At 38.9% G+C, this 21,510-nt stretch overlaps 2 pseudogenes; both read left to right on the top strand.

The window, feature by feature from the left end:
- Positions 1-5,805, top strand: part of LOC149211879 (aspartic proteinase-like protein 1) — a 71,824-nt pseudogene extending 66,019 nt beyond the window's left edge.
- A 3,239-nt stretch (positions 5,806-9,044) lies between these two features.
- On the top strand, positions 9,045-10,751 carry LOC149211878 (uncharacterized; annotated as a pseudogene).
- The last annotated feature ends 10,759 nt before the right edge of the window (positions 10,752-21,510 follow it).

The following is a 21,510-nucleotide window of genomic DNA, read 5'->3' as shown; positions in this document are numbered from 1 at the left end:
ATAAATTGCCTGTAGTACCCACGTTGGGACAGGCCATGGACTGTTTCCCTCTTTGAGGGTTTTAACCACGTCAAAAATACTGGTGTATTGATCTGTGATCTGGTTGTGAGCGGTGTCCTTTTGGTGTTCTTTCTGAGGAACTTACCCTGTAAATTCCTACAAGAATAAGCTAAATATTATTAAGGGCCTTCAAGGACAAGAACTCTTGCTTAGTGATGTTTCTTTTAAGGGTTTTTTATTTGCTAAGGAAAAGAGAACAATCTTATCTAATTTCTATTATAAGTTTATAAGGAACATATTTAGTACCAAATTCAATACTACACATGATATCTTTAATCTAGATTTTGTGAGGGGCAATAGCAAAATTTAGACATTTTTCAACAAGGCTTTGCGTGTGGCTATCAGTCTCAAAATCAAAAATATTTACCATCTTTTTTCTTAGGGATAAAGGTTTAATAATGGAAACATCAATGCCAATGGAGATACTAGGATAGGGGCAATGAAGAATGGAAGGAGGACAAGGGATATCAAACAACCAAGTAGTAGAATTTGAGGAAAGAGAATGGTAAGAGGAATTTAAGGACATTGTTGAGTTAATAACTAAGGAATAAATTAAGGGGTTGGATGAGGAAGGACTAGAGTGAGGCATGGAATAAAGTAAGTTCGACGTATCTAGGGGGACAAAATGAGAGGAGGTAGTGACCTGGTTGGAACAAGAGGGGTTAGAGTGATGATTGGGGGGACTGGGGTGGTTGCCATCAAATAAAGGAAGGGGTCCAAAGGGTTAAGTTCAAAGGGTATGAAGAGTTTAAGTTTGAGGAAGGAGAAGGGTTAACAAGCGAAGGACAGTCTAAAATCAAGTTCAGAGAACAAGCGAAGCTATAGTTCTAGATAGGGTTGAAAGAGGTATAGATATTATCTAGGTTGGAAATGGAGTCCATGTTAGAAGAGGACAATGAGACATCAAAGGAAATGAATTCCATGCTAGAAGAGGATGTGGAGACATTAGTAGAAACAAAGCGTATGTAAAAAATGGCTTGGTTAGAGTTAAGAAAGGTAGAGGAGTCCATACTTAGATTAGAGGTAGCCAATGAAAATATGTCCATCCTAGAAATACAATTAATAGAAAGAGAGTGAACTCCAAGGACATTGAAAGAGAATTTCATGCTAGAATTATAACCCAAAAATATAAAGTCATCTATGGGGCAATCTACAGTAATATTTTTAGGGGTAACAAAGGAGGGGTTGCACGAGGTCCTGGTGGAAGGGAAAATTGAACCACAAAGATGAGAGGCAACATTGGTAAACAGAGCTAAAGGGGCACATGAAATAGGAATAGGAGAAAGAGTTGACATAGAAGAGGCATGATAAGATAACTAGGAAAATGAGGATTGTAAAGCATACCTGAAATAATGACGTAATAAGTTGGAGACATTTGGATAAGAATGAGAAGAGTGACTGAGAGTGGGATTGAAAGGATAAGAGAGGTAAATACAAAAACTAAGAGTAGATAATTGTGAAGGGCTCACTAGACTTCTAGAGAATGCATTCCAATGAGAACCAACCAAACAAGATGAGCCATTAACTAATCTAGAAAACTATATGGACTATTTATCTTAGGAGAACCTTAAATATTAATGATTTTAGGGCACAACATGAATACATTATAATCAAAAGAGATGGAGATATGTTATTATCCAAACTAACGTGGACAAAAATTAATTGGCAAGACAAAGAATTCAAAATTCTTCTAGTTTTATTAATTTAAAAATGCAATAAAGAAAAAGTAGACTTAAAAAAAATATGATTATTACTATTATTCTTGAGAGGGTGATCAATCCTAGAAAAAAATGAAAAAATGGAAGATTCACTACAATGCTTAAGGAATACAAGATTGGATTTCTTTTTTAATACATATAACGTAAATTCTCAAGGTGTAAAATTTTATCAATAGTTTCCCTTTCGTATAGGAATAAATTTTCTGAACTAGGGCTTATGTGATTAGAATTGACTTGAAACTCATCTCCTAAAACCATCACATAGAGATTTTCCTATTGACATTTTGAACCGTCAAGTTTGGTTTATCCTTTAGACAAATTGATGAAGAAAATATGATCAAGAACAATGAATAAATATGGGGGGAACCATGAGATATAAAGGATAAGACACATAGTCAAAGTGTGACAATCCTAGTTATATTTTGATTATGAACACAATGTAAACATTTCATGTATTTTAAATTTGCAAAAAAAAAAAACATGGGTTGAGAGGGGACATGAATTCTAAGGATCAGGGATGGATTTTGCTTGGGATATTCAGTTCACTTGGTGCAGGGAAAAATTTAAATGGAAGGACAACTATTGAAGGCTAGTAGTTGTGGTTTAATAGCATTGATGTTTAAAATTTATGAGCTGCAATAGAGGTACATAGATGCATATTACTTAGAACAGGAGACAATACAGGATGAGGGAAAATAATTTAATGAAAACGTTAGACATTGTAGGTTGACAGGAAAAAAAATGGGACAAGAACCAATGTCATATGTGATAGCATAGGAAGTTGGGACAAAGGTTGTGTGAAAGTGGAAGTCAGTGGTTGGAGGGAGGATTTTTTACATAGAAAATAAAACGAAAATACAATGGTCATGAGGGGAGAATGGGGCACTGGAGGATAGAAATGATGCCTTCTCTCTCAAGTAGGAGAAAACACAACACAAAAGAGGAAATAAGAATAGGAGCCTCCTTGTAGCTAGAGGGTGAACCATTTTTGTAGAATTTCATAGCAACACAAAAGATATTTTCCAGCACTTCATAGTCCTCATAGAGATGACGGACATCTTGGTTGAGTTTTAGGTGCTTGAGAGAGGATTCCTTCAGGTGGGGATAATCTTTAGTTTCCTTGGAGTTCAAGGGTGGAGAGTGGCTTCAATATAATCCCTTGACTGCTTGGGGTGGAGTATTAGTCCCTAGATTCCTAGCAGGGAAAAACTATTGAATTTCCTATGCTCATTTTATTTGGTTCTAGTAGAGAATTGTCGATTCCCATTGTTAGGTGGAATCTATGTGATATACATACACTTCAGGGTGGAGGCAATATTCCTTTCGATTCCTTGTGTGGGTGGATAACTACTAATGGTTGGCGAGTGTAGGTAGGGAGAACTCTAGAGCCCTTGTGTCAACATGCAGTTGGTATTTCATCCTTGGAGTAGAACATCTCTGTCCTTGGAATTCAACTTAATGGTGACAATTGCAAGAAACTTGGATGAAATTGTATATGGTTGGGTCAAGAGTTTTAATTCTCAACTCAGTTGCCCACCTTCAATTAAAATTAAGATAAGTTATCTTCTTTTTGTACCATTTTCCATGAAGTTATGTTTATGTGATTGAACTAATTTTGTAATGTCTAGATGGAAAGTACATGGTCTCTGATGTGTTATCACAGACAAAATTTCAATGCCAAATGTCTTACATTTGTTTGATGGTAAAACACCTAAATCCTTTTCAGCAGTTTCGCAGCGCATAGATCCCTTTAGCAGTTTTGCAGCGCACCATCTTTTAGGTGATTTCGTAGTGCATAATTCATATTTTGCACTGGCTGCGCTACGAAATTGGGGATTTTCTCGAATCCATAGCCATTTTCACCCAGATTTCATACTTATCAGAATCTGCTGTGTTTTAGATCGAGTAGGTGTTGTGATACTGACACATGTTGCTGAGAAGGTGACAGTTTTAGTGATTGCAAGGTACTACCTCAGGTTAAAGGCACCCTTGTTGTTTGTTCCATGGTAGCTGTTATTCAATGGAGGAATGAGATTGCTCGGTTCATTGCGGAAGGAAGCATTAAAGTTTTGGTTTATCATGGCGCAAATAGATATCGGTTGGCCATCCACCTTCGTTTCTTTTGTGGACCCACTGCCGTGAAGACATGAAGACCTTATGCTGAATGATACATGTACTCGTGGAAAGGAGCACCCTGTTTCTAATCATGCAGAGAGTCGGTCGGAGTTGAGTATGGAATTCAGTTTTCAAGATCCTGAAAGTTCACCTGCTATAGATTCCCGTCAATTACCACATCATATGCTTTCCGAGGAGTCTTACATGAGTGCACAACCATCTGTAACGGAGGCTTCAATAGATTATCGTGCATTAGTTCTTCCACCAACAAAGGACATAGACACATGATCGAAATTTGCTTCTCTTTGCCGGAAAAGTGGTCGTATTAGTCAAGGTCATTCCACCTTAATCAAACTGTTGCAGTATGATCCAGAATTTACTCCTCCAAATACAAGATGGTCAGCTCCGCCTCAAGTTATTTTTGCATATTTAAAGTATCATCGGTGTACTTGGAGAGGATATGTTGTCTTTTGGTGTTGATAGTGCACTTCCGCCACAACGTGCAGTGTTTGGGTGTGAAAATTCGGAAACTGGTGACCTCTATCATCAACATGCAGATGGAATTATGGGGCTTGGCCGCGGTCAGCTTAGCATCATGGATCAACTTGTTCAGCATGGTGTGATAGCCGATTCGTCCTCTTTATGTTATGATGGGAGAGATTCCAGACATGGTGTTCTCCACATCAAATCCAAATCGCAGTGTGGGGATGGAAACAGTCCATATTACAATATATATCTGAAAGGAATAAACGTCGCTGGTAATCCACTGCCCTTGGATCCTCAAGTATTCAACAATAGATATGGTACTGTCTGGGATAGTGGAACTACATATGCTTACCTACCAGAAACAGCTTTTGTAGCCTTCAGAGATACTGTGATAAAGCATCTTCATTCGCTCAAGCGAATTTATGGTCCAGACCCATCATATCCTGACATTTGCTTTTCTGGTGCTGGAAGAGATGTTTCACAGCTCAGCAAACATTTTCCACAAATTGATTTGCTACTTGGTAATGGCCAAAAAGTTCAATTGGCTCCTTAAAATTACATATTCCGGCATTCCAAAGTGCATGGTACTTACTGCCTGGGAATTTTCCAAAATGGAAAAGATCCCACTACTCTTCTTGGTGGTATTGTGGTCCGCAACATGCTCGTAACCTATGATCGGGCCAATGAAAAGATAGGATTTTGGAGGACTAATTGTTCTGAACTATGGGAGAGATTACAGGCAGCTGTACATCCGCCGCTTGCAAAGTCAAACTCTGAAGGAAAAAATTCAAGTGATAATATACCACCAGTACCTGCAAAGTCACACACTGGAAAAAAGAATTCTAGTAATAGCATGGATGTTTGGCCAATTGCTTTACCTCCATCAGCAGTAAACGAAGGAGTGTATCGGGAAATTGGAGGAATAGAACTATACATGTCCATGACTGTTAATCCTAAGGCTTCCGGGTCCCTTGTGACTGAATTCAAAGAAGATATGGCACGGAAGCTGGAAGTTGCTGTTGATCAGCAAACACAGGTTAATATTCTGAATGTCAGCAACAGAGGAGATACATTACAAATTGAATGTGCCGTTTTGCCAGCTGACACTAGTAATCATATGACAAACAGTACTGCAGAGACAATCATCTCCCTTTTAAATGGACATCAAGTTCATCTTCGTGATGCCTTTGGAACTTACCATCTATTGAGCTGGAAGATTTTGCCATCTTCGAAAAGGACATGGTTCCAGCAACATGGATTAGTGCTCTTTGGTGTTGCTGCAGGTGTAACAGTAATAGCCTCAGCTTTGTTAATGTATTGGTATTGTTGGAGACAAAAGCAAGAAGTACTTGGAAAATACACGATAGTAGATGCTGCAAATCTTGATGAAGAGCAAGCTGTTTCAAATAGTTCAGCAGTTTCGTAGCGCGCTACGAAACTGCGAAACTACTGTAGGTGCTGTTTTTAATACAGGTAAACAGTTTGATAGGATGATCAGAAATTTTCAAAGGAAACATCTGAGGGACATTTAGGAGACCAAATGAAGATAGCATAGCCATTCAAATGATGACAGGTGTACCTTTGTAAAAGTGTAATGTTTTGGCTAAAGTTAAAGTTTTGATTATAAAGTCACTTTATTACCGGTCATTAGGGTTTGGAAGAAGCTGCATACGGGGAGTTTTGGTTGGCACACCTGTCCATCAAAGAAGCCTCCAGCACATCAGGAACATGGTGATGCTCTATATTCTTGGGCTATTAAAGAGCTGGAGACAGGCTGCTGTATTTTCGAATAAGTGGTGGAAGACTGGAACCGGAAAAACAGGGGTTTTCTCCTAACATTACTGAACCATCAAAGCATTCAGCATCCTAAGCTAGCATGGAACATTGAATCTTCCTCTCAGCCATCTCGGCCAAACTGAAAGGAGACAGGTGTCAGAGAACAAGAAAGAATCATTCTACGAGGAGGATAGAGTTAGAGTTATAAATAAATTAGGACTCTTTAAAATTCCAGTTTAGCACTTATTGTATTTAATGAGTCAGTTAAATAGTAGATAGGGGTAATTAGTAGCAGTCATCGAGCTCCCCTCATGCTGGAGGAGGAAGCTCAAAGTAGTTAAAGATATGTTTCTATATATAGATAAAACTTGGATGTAATGAGGGTTGGATATTTGAGAAAACAGAGTTTATTTTGGCTTGTGTAAAAACTTATTTTCAGTAATACAAATGACTGCTTTTCTTCTCAGGATTCATACAGTGTTTCAAATGCTCAAGATATATGTGGTTTTGTTTTATCCTTTATGTTTTACAGCTGTATAGATACACAATCACTCAGAATTCACTTTGCTGCTCTGATTTCCTGTGTGTATTTGTAAGTTGAGGTTTCTATGAGAGCTATTTTGAGTGTTTAAACATTACATGCCCTGACTTCTATGAATGAGTAGTTTTATAGTTTGCTGAAGTGATGATTAACTCCATGAGCCCAATGGAAGTCTTTGTAATGTCTGTCCAGCCAACTTATGTGTTAAATTTACTTTGCAAGAGTTAGCCATCTCATCAATATTTAAAATCAATAACCCTTTGAGAGAGCCCTCTCAGGCTAAGGAGGCTAAGCCTTAGTCAAAAGTCTGGTTTGAAATAGTTACACAGAGTCTTACTGATTAGCAGCCTTCAGTGCTTGATTTTGTGATAACATTTTGGTGCGTCTGCCGGGAGTCGAAGATTATTCTTTCCCGAAATCATGAAGCTGAACTTCTGAAGGTAGCAGGAGCTCAGAAGGTTTTTGAGGCTGCAAAACTACCTTGGCGACTCCATTGTTGAAGAATTCGAAATTCATAGATTCATGGTGATTCCACTGGAGTTATGAAGGACCCAGATGTTACCATTCTTATTTCAAGGTATGCATGCATAGATTTTTCAGGAATTCATGGTTTCCCAAATCATTTTCCCAAGGATGCATATTTTCTAAGGAATGGTCCAAAATTCAACGGAGAAGATTTGAGTTTAACTTTGAAGCATATATCAGATTTTTGTGAATTTTCACAGCTTCTTAGAGCTAAACATGAGGATGTTTGCATTATGTTATTCTATGATTCACTTCAAGGGAAATGTAAACAATGGATTGAAAGCTTTCCTATCAAATCCATTAAGTCATTTCAAGACTTATGGCTTATGTTTTTGGAGGAATGGATAGATAGGTCAGAGGTGGTGGCAAACTCTCCTTCAGTTCAAGATTTCAAACAATGGAATAATGATCATAGTAATGGAGAAACAAATGAAAATTTTTCTTTGTCCTTGTCCTCGTATCTAAAATCATTTGACTGCAAGGCAGAGGATAAGATGAAATTTTTGGATGACTTTGCCAAAGACATTGAGAAAGACATAGAAGGTTTAGAAGGTCAAATTCAGGCATATAGTCTTCATGATCATGATCATTATTTTCAGCAGCTTTCTATGGCAGAACATAAGGAGAGAGTATTGTTTCCTTTCTCTTTTACGATTGAGGAAATGTACACTGTTGTTGAAGATCAGTTTGCATAGCCGGAAAGTTACAAGAAAAATCAAGCTGATCATGTATTCTGGGATCCTATAGCTGATTACATGGAAGAGTTTTACTCTCCAGTGTTTCAGTTTTCCTATAAAGATCAGAGACAATTTCAGTGGCAGCAGTCATCACACTATCATATTGGCTCTGAACTCCGATGCAGTCAAAGAAATCAAATATCAGATAAGACAAATGATTGGCTACATTGGAAATTTCACATTGATTGAGCTGAAAGAAGTTTGAAATTGATAGGGTAGGTAGGTAGGAAATTGCAAATAAGCTCAAGGTTGACTGAGCATTTTTTTCAGTAGATGTAGTTTTCTTTCTCCTACAGTGATCATCCAGCTAAAGCCCGAGGTGAAGTCCCAAGGAACTTAAAGAAGATGTTTGTCAAATAAATTTTATAAGGCACTGGAACTACAGGTTCTTAGTGTACCACAAGGGCACACTATCCCAAGTGGAGCCACTGTTATCACTGACAAAATTTCAATGCCAAATGTCTTACATTTGTTTGATGGTAAAACACCTAAATCCTTTTCAGCAGTTTCGCAGCGCATAGATCCCTTTAGCAGTTTTGCAGCGCAACATCTTTTAGGTGATTTCGTAGCGCATAATTCATATTTTGCACTGGCTGCGCTACGAAATTGGGGATTTTCTCGAATCCATAGCCATTTTCACCCAGATTTCATACTTATCAGAATCTGCTGTGTTTTAGATCGAGTAGGTGTTGTGATACTGACACATGTTGCTGAGAAGGTGACAGTTTTAGTGATTGCAAGGTACTACCTCAGGTTAAAGGCACCCTTGTTGTTTGTCCCATGGTAGCTGTTATTCAATGGAGGAACGAGATTGCTCGGTTCATTGCGGAAGGAAGCATTAAAGTTTTGGTTTATCATGGCGCAAATAGATATCGGTTGGCCATCCACCTTCGTTTCTTTTGTGGACCCACTGCCGTGAAGACATGAAGACCTTATGCTGAATGATACATGTACTCGTGGAAAGGATCACCCTGTTTCTAATCATGCAGAGAGTCGGTCGGAGTTGAGTATGGAATTCAGTTTTCAAGATCCTGAAAGTTCACCTGCTATAGATTCCCGTCAATTACCACATCCGAGGAGTCTTACATGAGTGCACAACCATCTGTAACGGAGGCTTCAATAGATTATCGTGCATTAGTTCTTCCACCGACAAAGGACATAGACACATGGTCGAAATTTGCTTCTCTTTGCCGGAAAAGTGGTCGTATTAGTCAAGGTCATTCCACCTTAATCAAACTGTTGCAGTATGATCCAGAATTTACTCCTCCAAATACAAGATGGTCAGCTCCGCCTCAAGTTATTTTTGCATATTTAAAGTATCAGTGGTGTACCTGGAGAGGATATGTTGTCTTTTGGTGTTGATAGTGCACTTTCGCCACAACGTGCAGTGTTTGGGTGTGAAAATTCGGAAACTGGTGACCTCTATCATCAACATGCAGATGGAATTATGGGCTTGGCCGCGGTCAGCTTAGCATCATGGATCAACTTGTTCAGCATGGTGTGATAGCCGATTCGTCCTCTTTATGTTATGATGGGAGAGATTCCAGACATGGTGTTCTCCACATCAAATCCAAATCGCAGTGTGGGGATGGAAACAGTCCATATTACAATATATATCTGAAAGGAATAAGCGTCGCTGGTAATCCACTGCCCTTGGATCCTCAAGTATTCAACAATAGATATGGTACTGTCTGGGATAGTGGAACTACATATGCTTACCTACCAGAAACAGCTTTTGTAGCCTTCAGAGATACTGTGATAAAGCATCTTCATTCGCTCAAGCGAATTTATGGTCCAGACCCATCATATCCTGACATTTGCTTTTCTGGTGCTGGAAGAGATGTTTCACAGCTCAGCAAACATTTTCCACAAATTGATTTGCTACTTGGTAATGGCCAAAAAGTTCAATTGGCTCCTTAAAATTACATATTCCGGCATTCCAAAGTGCATGGTACTTACTGCCTGGGAATTTTCCAAAATGGAAAAGATCCCACTACTCTTCTTGGTGGTATTGTGGTCCGCAACATGCTCGTAACCTATGATCGGGCCAATGAAAAGATAGGATTTTGGAGGACTAATTGTTCTGAACTATGGGAGAGATTACAGGCAGCTGTACATCCGCCGCTTGCAAATTCAAACTCTGAAGGAAAAAATTCAAGTGATAGTATACCACCAGTACCTGCAAAGTCACACACTGGAAAAAAGAATTCTAGTAATAGCATGGATGTTTGGCCACCTGCTTTACCTCCATCAGCAGTAAACGAAGGAGTGTATCGGGAAATTGGAGGAATAGAACTATACATGTCCATGACTGTTAATCCTAAGGCTTCCGGGTCCCTTGTGACTGAATTCAAAGAAGATATGGCACGGAAGCTGGAAGTTGCTGTTGATCAGCAAACACAGGTTAATATTCTGAATGTCAGCAACAGAGGAGATACATTACAAATTGAATGTGCCGTTTTGCCAGCTGACACTAGTAATCATATGACAAACAGTACTGCAGAGACAATCATCTCCCTTTTAAATGGACATCAAGTTCATCTTCGTGATGCCTTTGGAACTTACCATCTATTGAGCTGGAAGATTTTGCCATCTTCGAAAAGGACATGGTTCCAGCAACATGGATTAGTGCTCTTTAGTGTTGTTGCAGGTGTAACAGTAATTGCCTCAGCTTTGTTAATGTATTGGTATTGTTGGAGACAAAAGCAAGAAGTACTTGGAAAATACACGACAGTAGATGCTGCAAATCTTGATGAAGAGCAAGCTGTTTCAAATAGTTCAGCAGTTTCGTAGCGCGCTACGAAACTGCGAAACTACTGTAGGTGTTGTTTTTAATACAGGTAAACGGTTTGATAGGATGATCAGAAATTTTCAAAGGAAACATCTGAGGGACATTTAGGAGACCAAATGAAGATAGCATAGCCATTCAAATGATGACAGGTGTACCTTTGTAAAAGTGTAATGTTTTGGCTAAAGTTAAAGTTTTGATTATAAAGGCACTTTATTACCGGTCATTAGGGTTTGGAAGAAGCTGCATACGGGGAGTTTTGGTTGGCACACCTGTCCATCAAAGAAGCCTCCAGCACATCAGGAACATGGTGATGCTCTATATTCTTGGGCTATTAAAGAGCTGGAGACAGGCTGCTGCATTTTCGAATAAGTGGTGGAAGACTGGAACCGGAAAAACAGGGGTTTTCTCCTAACATTACTGAACCATCAAAGCATTCAACATCCTAAGCTAGCATGGAACATTGAATCTTCCTCTCAGCCATCTCGGCCAAACTGAAAGGAGACAGGTGTCAGAGAACAAGAAAGAATCATTCTACGAGGAGGATAGAATTAGAGTTATAAATAAATTAGGACTCTTTAAAATTCCAGTTTAGCACTTATTGTATTTAATGAGTCAGTTAAATAGCAGATAGGGGTAATTAGTAGCAGTCATCGAGCTCCCCTCATGCTGGAGGAGGAAGCTCAAAGTAGTTAAAGATATGTTTCTATATATAGATAAAACTTGGATGTAATGAGGGTTGGATATTTGAGAAAACAGAGTTTATTTTGGCTTGGGTAAAAACTTATTTTCAGTAATACAAATGACTGCTTTTCTTCTCAGGATTCATACAGTGTTTCAAATGCTCAAGATATATGTGGTTTTGTTTTATCCTTTATGTTTTACAGTTGTATAGATACACAATCACTCAGAATTCACTTTGCTGCTCTGATTTCCTGTGTGTATTTGTAAGTTGAGGTTTCTATGAGAGCTATTTTGAGTGTTTAAACATTACATGCCCTGACTTCTATGAATGAGTAGTTTTACAGTTTGCTGAAGTGATGATTAACTCCATGAGCCCAATGGAAGTCTTTGTAATGTCTGTCCAGCCAACTTATGTCTTAAATTTACTTTGCAAGAGTTAGCCATCTCATCAATATTTAAAATCAATAACCCTTTGAGAGAGCCCTCTCAGGCTAAGGAGGCTAAGCCTTAGTCAAAAGTCTGGTTTGAAATAGTTACACAGAGTCTTACTGATTAGCAGCCTTCAGTGCTTGATTTTGTGATAACATGATGTTTGAAATATTAAGTGCTTGACATTGATTCTCTTTTATAATGATTTATGTAATCACACCCTCCACACAAAATGTGTACTCAGATCTAAAAATACTGAAATGGATGTTGATCATGTTGGTTGTTGCAAATTTCTTAAGTTCATAAGAATCATTGTTTGCAAATAAAGTTAAGGATAGGAATTATTTTAAATTCTCTAAGATTGACGGTGTAAAAGTTTTTGGCTAGCTATCTATTTTAAATCAACAATGGACGCCTTGATGACCTCTTCTTTTGTTTGTTTCCTCTCACACACACATAACCATTTCCATGAGGATGGTGCACATAGTTTAGTATGTTAATCCCTGGACGATGTATCAAAATAGTGAGAACTACCTCACATATAACAAATTAATCCCAATGGCTAGATTTATATATACATCGAATTCTCGATGAAATAAAAGGCTATACGAGATATCTATATCTGTCTTGTGGAAGTTAGTGGTTGGATCACCATAATCATCCCATAGAAATGTATATATAAATTTATCAAAACCATTAATTAGGATGTCGAAATGTAAAATAATTAACTCACAATCCATAAATGGGGAGAATATGTGCATCACACTATGGGGTATCACTGTCGAAAAAAAAAGGTCATAAATTCTTGAGGGTGTAACCATAATTGTGTAATCAATTTCATTAAAATGTATATAATGTCTTATGAAACCTTTAATTCAAACATCAAAATGTGATTGGATAACTCGTAATATATGAGCTATGATGGTACACACATTGTATTATAGTGCAATGCTACTAAAAACAACATTGGATTCTTGAGGTTATAACAGTGGAAGGAGTTAAAAACGATGTCAAAATGGCCATGTATTTCCAAGCTGATACGCAGACCTATGTTGAGAGCCTATGGTCCTCATACCGTGAATTCAAGTGTGTATGGGTAGATGGTCCAGGTGTAGCATGTACGTTTATACATATATTTGGGTAATAACACTACATAGATATATAGATCTTCCTCTATGTATGTTGAGTTCCACATTATATATGAATACAATTACAAGAATGCAACCTCTTCCACACTATTGCAAAAGGGTATGGACATCACCAATTGTGAAAAATATGGGAACCAACTATTGCGGAAAGGTATGGACGCCAACAGTTTTGAAAGGTATGGACACCAACTATTGCAGAAGATGTGAAAATTATCCATCCGAGTATAGAAATATTGATTGTAACCCATGGTTTTGTTGCACACGTCATGGACATTGGGTGAACAAACAAATATTTATGCCAATACGAGGTTGGGATCTTGATGGTTGGGGTAGGGTCATATTGTGTGTTGAAGGAGGAGAGAGGTAGGTCTACCACTGACTCTCAATTCTACTAGTGCAGGGAATAATCAGATGCGTGGGTAGGTGGCAAGCCTTCTATTGGCATTGAAACAATTGGATGTAACCTTGCAAGTTACATGAGGACCACAACACACAATCAATTCGACCTATGCCTCATTGGAAACACTCACAATCATATGATCCATTGAGGCAATGTGATGATCAGGCAGACATAAATACATATATAACGATATGAGGTATAATTTTTGATGTATATACAAGTCATACAAGACATTTTGCACCACCATGTTATATATATAGTAAGATCAAAGCATAGGTTACACAGGGGTTTTGTTGTGGCCATAACTCTCTGATAAATTTTTACAAAATATATGGGGACTCTCCATGTAAATTTTGATCAAATAACTTCTTCAATACTTTAATTTTATTAATTTTATGAAAATTTTCACTTCGTTAAATTTTTTTATGGTTCCATTGCATGTTGTTTGTTGCTAGCTTCCCAACAGCTCAAATTTCATTGAGTTTGGATGTAAAGTTTGAAAATAACGCTTAGTCAAAGTTTGGTTGAATTTCACTACCTATGGTTATAATTTTTAAATTTATATTTTATTATAGGGTGTAAGCATGGATTTGGGTTACACTTTTTAGCAAAGGGAGGGCACATTTAAGTGCTCGATCAAGCCTTTTTTAAGTGCTCGATTGAGCTTTAGGGCTTAGTCATAACAAGATATAAGTCAATAATATTGGAATTTAATATAGGTAAAAAAAATATAGTTATATAATTCTACAGTTAAATTTGTATGTGTATGTGTATGTGTATGTTATATATCTATATATATATATATATATATATATATATATATATATATATATATATATATATGTATATGTATATGTATATGTATATATATATATATATATATATGTATATATATATATATATATATATATATATATATATATATATATATATATGTGTGTGTATGTATGTATATATATATATCATTATAGTTATATCTAGTTGACATAAATAGATATAGTTTTAGATTACAACTTTAAGATTACAATTAGTTAGTTATAATTATAATATAACGTAACTAGTAATAGTTTCAACCTAGTGTGTCTGACAACATTACACGAGAGTCTGAACTCTTCAGATCTAGGGTTCGAAACTAGAAAAGATCAGGGGCAGAGTGGCAGAGCTATTCAGAAGAGGACAGATTCTGACCAGACAGATGGAAAACGAGGGGTCCATAGGGACCCCTTCGTACAAACATATAATGATGCACAGATAGACAACACAGGAAGGTGTGCAAATAGCTGGATATGAAAGATCACAGAAAGAGGACGGAACCAACAAGGGAAGGAAAAGAAATGAGGGCAAGGAGGAACACCAGAATCAAAAGCTAAAAGGAAAGGAGGATGGTGGACAAATAGAAAATAAAGGCAGGGAGAAGGCAACACTTGCACATCCCAATCATGAAAATAGACAAGGAAAGAAGTAGATAGAAGAAGAAGAGGAAGAAGATTTGAATAAAGAGAACAAGGAAAAAGGAGACAAAGTAGGAGCAAGCAATGGCAAAAAAACTCAAGGCCCATGTAAACCTAAGGCGGCAAAAACCCTAAGGGTGGTGATAACAAATCCAGAGATTCAAGCCTACTGGGACCACATGACCGAACATGCAGTAATCTGCAAGTTTATGGGACTCTGGCCAACGGAAAGGGCGTTGTGTCAATGGATAAAGTAGTAATGGAAACCCAAAGGTGATGTTAGACTGCACTTAGGAGTGAAATGTTTTTTTACTGTTGTTTTTGCAAATCTAGAGGATAAGGATAGGATATTTGATGGCGGACCTTACTTCTTCGCTTCTGTGGGCCTATATATTAGGCCTTGGAAGCCAAATTTTGTGCTAGAAAGAGAGTCCTTCAAGCAAGTGCCAGTATGGATTTGCCTTTTCTCCCTGCCAATAGACTATTGGGGATATGCTGCTCTAAAATAGATAGGTGAAAAATTAGGAACCTTCATCAAAGCTTCAGAAGCTACTTTGTAAAGAAGATACACTTCATGTGCCCGAATCTGTGTGGAAATGGATGTATCAGGGGCTCTGCATGAGGGACTGTGGCTGGAGTATAGGGATGAAGACTATTTCCAAGCCATTGATTATGGGCAAATCCCATTCCGATGTTGAAAATGTCATGAGCATGGACATTTAGTCAGAGAGTGTCCATTAAATAAAGTAGCAGAAGACCTTAATGTAGACAAAGCAGGAAAGAACAGGGAGATCTTTACTCGACCAAGAGCGAGACAAAGAGAAAACAGGAAATGCCCAACCAGAGCAGGAACATCACAAGGTAATACTAGTAATGCCTTCGAAGTATTGGAAATTGAAACCGAATCAGAGGACAATAATAAGGAACAAAATACCGCGGAAGCAAACAAAACAATAACAGAGCCTGAAACCAAAACAATGGAGGAAAATCCTCCAAGCATTACACTATAGATTCAAGAGATAACGGAAGGGAGAGATGAAGACTCAGAAATTCTCATAAGTGACATTGGAAGTGATGAGATGGAGCTTAATGACATACTAGAGCAAGAAGGAGTTAATCTACCAAACATGGTGGAGCACTGGAAAAAGAAGGGGATGGAACACATACCGGAAGAGGAAGTTAAAAGAATCAATGAGATACTAATAGCACAACAAAAAGCAGAAATCGAAAGACAAAGCAAGAACCTGGGCGTAGCCAAAGGAATGGGAAACCGAACAAAAGGTCTACTCCAAACCTCCACAAGCTCCAAACAAAGGAAAAAAAGAGGACGCGGAACCAATAATGAGGCACTGCAGGAATTGAGTCAGATGCTCTTAAACTCTAGTAAGATGAAAGCTCTAGAATCTTTTTCTCTAAACTACTAAATATTGTTTTAAAATGAAAGTCATCTCTTGGAATGCTAGAGGGCTTAATAGCCAATTAAAACAATGACTATTAAAGAAGAAAGTTCAGAAGGAAAACCCAGACATCATATTTGTACAAGAAACCAAATGTGCAAATAGCACTATTCAGAAGATAAGGAAAAAATTAGGTAAACATCTGGAATGCTTGGAATCCACCAGCCATGGATGGGAGGGAGGTTTAGTTACCCTATGGGATCCGCGAGTTATCACAGTCCTCTCCTTGGAAGCAACAAGATCCTACATAGCCATAGAAGCTCAGGTGGTAGGTAATTCGGAAACCTACTTATACACGAATGTCTACGAGCCTCAGAAGTTAGAAGAGAAGTTTCTATTTCTGAGAGCTATTCTAAATCTGATGCTGAGATATCCCAGAGCAAAGGCTATCATAGGAGGAGATTTCAATATGATAACCACCCTAATGGAAAAGAAAGGAGGGATAAGAAGACTTAGCAAAGATTTTGAAGCCTTTTTAGAGTTCATCGATTCTGCTAAACTAGTGGATGTCTACCCCAAGAGTGGAACTTATACTTGGAATAACAAAAGGGGAGGGGAAAGACAAATCGCTTCCAGACTGGACATATTTCTAGTCTCTGAAAGCATTCTGTTGGAGGGAGAAGTAGTGGAATCAGATATACTCCCAAGTGGAGGATCTGACCATTGGCCCATTTCTCTGATTGCTACTATCCAGGGCACTCCAAGAAACAAGCCATTTAGATTTGAGAAATTTCGGCTCAATCATCTGGACTTCATTCAACTTATTGAAAAATGGTGGCATGAACCGGTGGACATCAGAGGCACCAAAATGTATAAATTATAAGGCAAACTAAGATATATCAAAAACAAAATCAAAATATGGAATAAAACAGTCTTCGGGGACATTTTCAAAGAAAAAGCCAAGTTAGAGGAGCAATTAGAGCAGATACACAAAGGCTAGATTATGGGAGACATTGACCCAGTAACAGCAGACAGAGAAAAAATGCTAATGCAGCAATGGCAGCTTCGTTGCCAGCAAGAGGAGACAATGTGGAAACAAAAGTCCCGAATTCAGTGGCTCAAGGAATGGGAACAGAATACGAAATTCTTCCATAGATCAGTAATGGACCACAGGGGAGTGAACAAAATACTCAGTCTCAAAAATGAATAGGGAGTCATTATACAAACGCATCATGAAGTTTCAACCCTGCTTACTTCACATTTTAGCAGCATAGCTCAAGAGCCAGAGGTTGATAGGACAGAAGCGATTGAGGAACTCATCAAATCCATTCCCAAGATAGTCACCGATGAGAAAAACCTAGCACTTACTCGTGAAATTTCTTTGGAAGAGGTGGAAGAAGCGGTGAAGGATATGCCTAATGATAAGGCGCCTGGGCCTGATGGTTTTACCATCAACTTCTACAAGGCCTACTGGGACATTGTTAAAACAGAGGTATGGGAAGTGGTGGAAGACTCTCGGCGCTCGGCCTCAATCCTCAAATCCCTAAATTCTACTTTCCTTACCCTAATTCCAAAAGAAGAGGAGCCCAACATCCTGGCAAAGTTTCAGCCTATTGCTTTATGCAATGTTATATATAAAATTATCTCTAAAGTCATAGCTAACAGAATGAAGCCTATTCTTCCAGGTCTCATCTCTGAAGAGCAATCCGGATATGTTGAGGGGAGACAAATCCTAGACAACATATTACTAGCTCAAGAAATGATTCATACACTTCACTCCAGGAAAATCACAGGTATGATGATGCAACTTGACTTATCAAAGGCTTATGATAAAGTCAATTGGAACTACCTGAAAGCAATTTTAAAGGCTTTTGGTTTTTCCAGTCAATGGATAGGGTGGATTTTAGCTCTAATCAAATCTATTAAATTTTCTATTCTGGTTAATGGTGCACCTGCTGAGCAATTCTCTCCATCACGAGGACTCAGGCAAGGTGATCCATTATCACCCTTCCTCTTTGTAATCTTGATGGAAGGTTTAAGCAGACTCATTAGCCGAGCCAAAGAGAAGGGAGATATCAAAGGTTTGCAGCCCCTGCCTTCCATCCCAGCAACCACTCACCAACAATTTGTTGATGACACAATGTTACATGGCACTCCTACAGTCAAGGAAGCCTTGGGTTATAAAAGGATCCTCAATCTCTTCAACAAGGCTTCAGGTATGGAAATTAACCTATCTAAATCCACCATTTTCTTTTTCAATACTCATCTAGCAGTGCAAAAAAATCTCACTACCATTCTAGGTTTCCGGAGAAGCAACCTACCCTCTCGATACCTAGGAGCTCCTCTAATGGATAAACCCTGGAAAAAACTCATTGGGAGAAGATCCTAGCTAGCATGGAGAAGAGATGCCAACATTGGACCCACAGAGCCCTCAATTTCGCAGGTAGACTAGTCTTAACCAAAGCAGTCTTGCAAGCTATTCCTCAATACATGCTATCTATACTTCCTCCTCCCAAAGGAGTCCTGCAACAAATGAGGGTAATTCAGAGATCTTTCTTATGGTCGGGAAATGCAGAGAAAAAAAAGTGGGCTCTAGTGGCATGGAATAAATTGTGTAAGCCCAAACACCTGGGAGGGTTAAACCTACTAGACCCCTCCACCATCAATAGGGCCTGTGGAGCTAAGCTGTGGTATAAATGTCTAAAGGAACCCAATCTTCTGTGGGCTAGACATTGGAAGGAAAAATATGCTCCAATGCATAATATTCAGCACCTAATAAGAATGCAAGAGAATCCAGAAGGCTCACCGATCTAGAACCTAGCAAGGAATAATCGATACATTATACAGGAGAATATCTTCTGGGAAATTTGCAATGGAGAAACAACCCTTTTCTAGGAGGATACCTGGCAACAAATCCCCAAGCTAGAAAGGCCTGAGTTTGTAGCTTTATAGAGAAATTACCAGGAGCTTGGAAGAATAACGGTGAATCACTATTGGACTCCTAGTAATAGGGACCCGGAATGGAGAAATTGGGCAAGCAATGAAACAGAGAACAGTTCTGAAGCAAACAATGACATTAGGAATCTGCAAATGCTGTTAAACAAAAGAAGAATTAGAATGGCGGAAGACTACGACCAACTAAGATGGGGAAAGCAAGGAGGGGGCAATTTCACGCTCAAAGAAGCCAGACACTATTTCGAAGACTCGGAGCAAGAAGAAAAGGTTAAATGGAGCAACAAGGTCTGGGATTCTCAGTTCTGGCCGAAAATTAAAACATTCCTCTGGCTCCTAATGCACAGGAAAACTCTCACTTGGGAGGATCTCCGAAAGAAAGGGTTATGTGGCCCATCAAGGTGCCCCATGTGTGAAACGGAAGAAGAAACAATGAATCATCTCTTCAACACATGTGAGGTAGCAAATCTCCCGTGGAATTGGACGGAAACTACCTTGCAGGAAACGGATAGAGTAAGAGAGTCCATTCAAGCAACCATTGAAAATTGGTGAGGCAATTTCTCTAGCAATCAAATGGTCAACATCATTTGGAAAATCATGCCGGGGTTTATCACATGGTCAATCTGGAAGGAAAGAAACAGAAGAGCTTTTTAAATGAAACCAAAAACATTAATCACTCTATAGAAACAATCATTCAAAACACCAGGCAACTGATTTTGGTCCAAAGAAAACCAGACAAAGACACAAAAGTATTAATGGGGGACTTACAAATCTTAAAAGCCTTCAACCTGGATAAGGAAACCTTTGCGACCACCGTAAATCGCCAACAGGAGATAAATACCACTTTAAGCATCTGGAAGCAACCACCTTCAGGCTTCCTCAAGCTAAATTTCGATGGTGCCTCACGTGGTAATCCGGGTCTGGCAGGTATCAGAGGCATTATCAGGAACAACGAAGAAGAAATTCAGCACATCTACAATAGAGCCTTAGGGGAAGGAACCAATAATGAGATGGAGTTCGCAGCAATGGAACAAGGTCTGAGAATTCTAAGGAAATTATAGGCAGGTACAACGGTGGTAGAAGGGGACTCCCAGCTCGCAATCACAGTAGCCAGAAGGATGTATGCGGGAGACAAAGCAAATAAAGTTACGCAGAATTGGCGACTTGCCAAAGTAACAGAGAGTATTGCAGATCTTCTTGGGCGTTTGAAAGGGTTAATTTTTCAAGTTGTTCGCTGCAAAGCCAATACAGTTGTGGACCATCTAGCAAATTATGGTATAGAGAACCCAAACATTATCATGGATAGCTGTTGGCAGGACATCACCTGCCCAGAAGTAAGAAACAAATGTACCCTGCTATCGAGGCAGGATATGGTGAATGAAAGATAAGGACAGTGGGACAGTACTCTTAACAGGCATAGGGATATGATCACGATTAATCATATTGCGGGGAGAATTAAAGATAGGCAGAGGAATGTAGGACTAGCAGGAAATGGGCATTCAATGCATAGGCAGGTGAAAGTCATGCCCATCAACTCCATAAGTGGGAAGTATGAGCGACGCCGGCGCCCATACAGAAGGATTGACACTTGGCACGCTTCGAAGAAGCTCAAAAGAGGCAATCTTGAGAATAAAAATCTGAAACATCATCGAAATTATAAACCACGAAATAGGGATAATCATGAAAAGATTGGCGATCAGCAGGTGACACGATGGAATGCAGCAAGTGGCTCATCTGATCTCTCCTATATATCTGCAATACCCAACATCGGCAGCGTCAATGTGAATTCAATTAGTCTGCAGAAACTCTTTTCCCCGGCCCTTAGAATACAATGTAGTCGGGTGCTTGATTTCAAGATAATGGCAGGTGAGGGAAGCAGAAATGCTTCCACAAACTGGGATCTCAAACAAGCCTGGGAGGCCTATGAAACAAGGACTTCGCAGAAAGAAAAATGGAAGATTGAGGAGCTGGAGGTCATTGTGAATGAGGAAGAGGAGAATTTGGAGGAGTAGGAGCTGGAAAAGGATATGGAATGGATCCACAATTGTGGAACTTCTACTACCGAGCCACCTAATATGTACGCACACAAGCGGAAATGTGGAGAATGAAAACGCTGATGGCAAAATCCATAAGTATGCAGGGTGACTATATAAGCCAAGCTTGACAGGCTCAACATGCAATTGCTGTTACTTCTGCTGAGCATGCGGTGATATTGGAAGGCCTGGAATTCAAAATCAGTGGCCTGGAGCAACAATTCTACAGCATTTCTAAAAAACTGACTGTCTTGATCAGTCTTCTGCGCC

The sequence above is a fragment of the Pinus tabuliformis genome, chromosome 1_1 (assembly GCF_031772625.1).
Source record: "Pinus tabuliformis cultivar Carrire ecotype Pingquan chromosome 1_1, CPIR1, whole genome shotgun sequence".
NCBI classification, from domain to species: Eukaryota; Viridiplantae; Streptophyta; class Pinopsida; order Pinales; family Pinaceae; genus Pinus; species Pinus tabuliformis.
The sequence above is the reverse complement of the archived record's forward strand: the minus strand, read 5'-3'. Positions and strand labels throughout refer to the sequence as shown.